The following is a 4,965-nucleotide window of genomic DNA, read 5'->3' on the forward strand; positions in this document are numbered from 1 at the left end:
ATATGCCACAACTCACACAGTGACAAACTGCAACACACGCTCACAGAGATACACCACAACTCACACTCACGCTGTGATAAACTGCAACTCACATTCACACAGATATACACCACAACTCACATTCAGACAGTGACAAACTGCAACACAAACTCACACACTTGTACACCACAACACACGTTCACACACTGAAATACACACTCAAACAGAGATAAACCACAGTTCACACTCACACAGTGAAACATTGAAACACACATTCACACTGAGATACACCACAACTCACACAGTGACACTTTGCAATACACACATACACAAACACACCAGAATTTACTCTCAGATTTACTCTGACACACGTACGAGAGAGAGCACACTTAAAACCAGCTGCAAACTGTACACAAGAGGGCATCAAAGCACAGATTACACTAACAAGTCTGCATAAAGTTTGTAATTTATAGTTTGTGTACAAGTCGTGTTTCTGATTTCATTTACTTCAAAGTGGAATAAAATAAACAAAATTCACCGCCTCTGGAAAGACATTCACATTTAAAATAGGCGTTCCATTTTACAACCTCTCTCACTCCGGATCTGATAGAGAGCGCCAGAAAGGGAGGGGGAGGGAGTTAGTGAGTGAAATAGAGAAATGAAACCGTGGAGAGGAGGGAGAGGAAGAGAGTGAGAAAGAGGAGGAAATGAAAAGGATCATAAGGAACAGACAGAAAGAAACTTTGGAGAGAAAGGAGGCCTGTGAAAGAGAGAGACAGAAAGAAGGGTGGGTGTGAGGAGATAAAGAATGAGGGAATGGCGAAAGGAAAGAGTGCCCAAAAATCGGTGTCGACTCCAATGTTTAATCCTGATTAGATAATGTGAACGCTACACTCTCGCAAGACCAGTTATAGCTAATATTTTTTTTAAATTGAAGCTTTTGGTACCAAGTGGGATTTTTTCCCCCCATCCCCGTCCCAATCCCAAAAATAAAATATGAATGCATCTAAGGGAAGCAACATCCCTCACTCCCGAGTCCTTAAAGAACACACTCCGGAAATGTTTCCACCTCAAGCACTACCCGGCCTCCTGCCCCACGATTCCAATTGCGTTTAATTCCTGAGGTTTTTTTGGAAAAAGAGATATATATTATAATGGAGAGTGGATTTTATTATATATATGTGTGTATAAATCCAGGGTCCATCAATCCTGGAGTGATTAGCGTACAGTGGCGAGAGCTGAAATGCAAATGATTCTCTACAAAGGCTCCCTGCAAATTGGCGTCACTATTTCTCAAATTATATCATTACTATATTTTTAAGATGTTAATATGGCGAGGGCAATTTCCCCGGGGATGCGGGCAAATTAGTTCTCTTTCCGAGCGCCTCTCTCGTGTGTTAATGTAAGCGGAGAGCCGCGACAAGCAGCCGATCAACCAGATTACAATTAGACTGCTGATTTGGGCTCGATCAAGCATTGATAATTTTTGGCATATTAAGCACGTTTTAGGAAAGGTGATAAGTCAGTTTTAATTGAAATGAAATGATTATTCTGATGGAACTTTGGATATTATTAACAAACTCCTCGCTCATTTAACATTCAGTTTTGAATGAACGAGGCGAAAGGATGGAGGGGGGGGGGGGGCTGATTGGTGGAATATATATATAAAAAAGATTTCAAAGGTATTAGTATGTCAGCAACGCGAGAGGTAATTTGACGCGAATTACTTTTTTGCTCTGCAGTTGGAAATCTAGTGAATTAAAAAGAAAGTCCAGCCCAATCGCCTCGGTGTCTCCGTTGGCAGAATGTGCAATCTATAGATAATTAGATGGGTTGGAGTTTTAATTGTCAAGATTAAGCAGCGTCTTTGGACCTGATGGGAATTTAGAAAGAATCTCCTCCTGTCTCTCTCTCAACCTCCCCTCCTCCCTCCTCTTAAAAATACATTTCAGAACCTCGGATTGTCATACATCAAGAACTGGGAGAGAGAGAGAAACACTTTACTGTTTAATTGCGATCCCATCCAACTCCAGCGCCGGATCAAATCACCTGCGACAATTAATTTAGATTTAATTCCATAATTATCAGCAAATCGAGTAATGTGCAAGTTAATTTAGATAGTTAAAAATTAACTTGCGTGAAGTTAATTGAGTAATTAAAACCCTCAACTGCCGCCTATTAATTTGCTAATTAAAAATAAATTTGATTTTGTGCAATTTAAAGTAATATTGACATCAGCCCAGTATCCGCAGTTTGTGGAGTTGGCTCGCTTTTTGCTTCTGTCGCTGTTTTTGGCGTCCTGTTTTACACCTATTTATTATATTCCATTAAACCGCTCTCTCCCACACACAAAAAAGCAACTCTTAGGCCTAAGAATTAAATAACCATCAACAGCCCGTCTGCTAAATGTTCCTCAGTTTTAATGATGGGTTTCTTGTGTGTGTTGACAACATGGGTTTGCATTTTGTCCCCGGGTTGGTTAGGTCTGTGTGTGTGTGTGTGTATGTGTGTGTGCCTGTGTTTACTCTCCTCTCGCTGCCCGTTTGTTTAATATCCATAGAATGTCAACCGGATAAAGTGATTAATTTGTAGGGCTGTGTGGAGAGTGGGTTGTAGAGGGAGAGAGAGAGACAGACCCCAACAAAGGGAGACCCAAATGAAGAGGGGGGGTGGGGGAGACAGGGAAGGGACTGGAAGTAGTGACTTGTTTAAGCGGGGGGGGAATAATGGGACAAGCTTCTTTCTCCTGAATATTTCTGGATATTGGGATTATAATCACCGGCCAATTTCATTGCTAACAGCACAAAAAAAAGGAGACAAGCGGTTGGAATAGATAACCTTAACGAGATAAAGAGGAACATGGAGAAGCGCGCTGTCCTGAATGCACCGCGTGTACGTCTTATTATCAAGTTAATTAAAGCTAGCATCTGACAATGTCACTCTCGTGTAAGAAAACGTATTTAAATGCAATGTCTCCGAGGACTTTGTGTCAAGGGCTTGCTTTCATTGAGTTGCTGGTCTGTTTTGCCTTGGCAAGAGCGCAAGAAACCTGCGGCTGGAAATCACAGCTGAAGGGTGCCTTTAATGCGGGCGCTTTTATAAGCAAATGTCATGCAGGCAATTATAGAATTTTGATGTATAAAATCAAAAAAAAATAAAACGATTTCCATAATTTGTGCAGATTGACTGCAGTACTACAGACACAAAGAAAGTCTCATCAAACGACAGCGTTCTCCATTAAAGCGTGCTCTCAAACGCTTTAAGAGATTTTTTTTTACAAAGACTGTTAGAAACATTAAACCTTCCACGATTAAAATTTTACAGATTCAGATTGTGAAAGCCGGTTGCAGTGCGGACTGGAGGTCAAGTGACGAATGGATTATATGCTTCTTCATAATAATATTAATTAAACAATTTGCATGGTAATAAGGTAACAATTATCAGGGCTTATGTTGAAAGATACAGGTTATTACAACACGCCAATCAGGAGTCAGGGGTCAGCCAGTGAGCGGGGGAAGAGAATTCAGCTCAAATTAACATTCTGTCAGCTTCAGAAATTGGTCAAATAAGTCGAATTAATTCTTTGTAATAAAGAGAGAAAAGTCCCATTGCCTGAGTTTGATTAAGCCTCCCCTGTATTCACAGACACGTCTCCAGTATTGCAGCCACAAAGCTCAAACAGAAAATGAAGCGTTTATTGCTACGGGCAAATTTGGGTCCAGTGGCTACAGTTTACATTTAGTATTTATAGAAAGTTAAATTAAATTACGGTGAAAAGTGCGGCCCTTGGCCTCCCCGACCTCCAGCATTAATACTTCTCTCCATTCTTATTACTCTTCTCTTCTAAGAGTCAAACTGCAAATTTGGTCTCTCCTTTTTTTATATTCTATTATTGTTCATGATCTGCTTCGGACTTTTCGCAGATCGCCACCGTTTTTCAATTAAGAAATCTAATGTTCTGCCAGGTTGTGCCTGCTCAGCGTGAAAAGTGACAGGCTTTTTATAAAAAAAATGTTTTGGGTGTTTTTTTTTTAAATAATTCCAACATAATGCAAACATCCTATTTCCCTGACTATGGCGTACTCTCGACCCCTTTCCCATGCAGTTATATTGAGGACCGTGTCCGCATTTGCAGTGCTGATTCCCCTCTGCTGCTGCATTTTATTGGTTGGCAGCTTTACCCAAAGTGCGATTTGCTCCTCTTCCAACATGGTTAAAATATCAACACCGCTGACAAAACTTTTCTCCATTAAAGATTCTTCGTTTAAAACAAAACATTCCCTCAGAGTTAACACGCCTGTCTCTCGGAAGCCTCCTTCGCTTCTCTCTCATCCTAAAAAGTTCCATCACCTCGTTGTGGTCCTCTGATATTTTACAGCAATCTCTCTCGTACTATGCCAACTCTTGTTTCTCCCCTCTCCCCATTTCCCCCTCTTCCAACTCCCCCTTCTCCCACATCCCCCTCCCTCCCTGTTCCCCCCTCTCCCTCCCTGTTTCCCCCTCTCCCTCCCTCTTCCCCCCCACCCTCTTCACCCCCACCCTCTTCACCCCCTCCCACACTCTTCACCCCTCCCACCCTCTTCCGCCCCCCTCCCACCCTCTTCCGCCCCCTCCCACCCTCTTCCGCCCCCTCCCACCCTCTTCCGCCCCCCCACCCTCTTCCACCCCTCCCACCCTCTCCCGCCCCCTCCCTCCCTCTTCCCCCTCCCTCCCTCCCTCTTCCCCCCCTCCCTCCCTCCCTCCCTCTTCCCCTCTCCCTCCCTCTTCACCCCTCCCTCCCTCCCTCTTCCCCCCTCCCTCCCTCTTCCCCCGCCTCCATCTTCCCCCTCTCTCCCTCTTCCCCCTCCCCCCTCTTCCCCCTCCCTCCCTTTTCCCCAACCTCCCTCTTCCCCCTCCCTCCCTCTTCCCCCAACCCTCCCTCCCTCTTCCCCCACCCTCCCTCCCTCTTCCCCCCCACCCTCCCTCCCTCTCTTCCCCCCACCCTCC

The sequence above is a fragment of the Mustelus asterias genome, chromosome 23, assembly GCF_964213995.1.
Source record: "Mustelus asterias chromosome 23, sMusAst1.hap1.1, whole genome shotgun sequence".
Classification (NCBI taxonomy): Eukaryota; Metazoa; Chordata; class Chondrichthyes; order Carcharhiniformes; family Triakidae; genus Mustelus; species Mustelus asterias.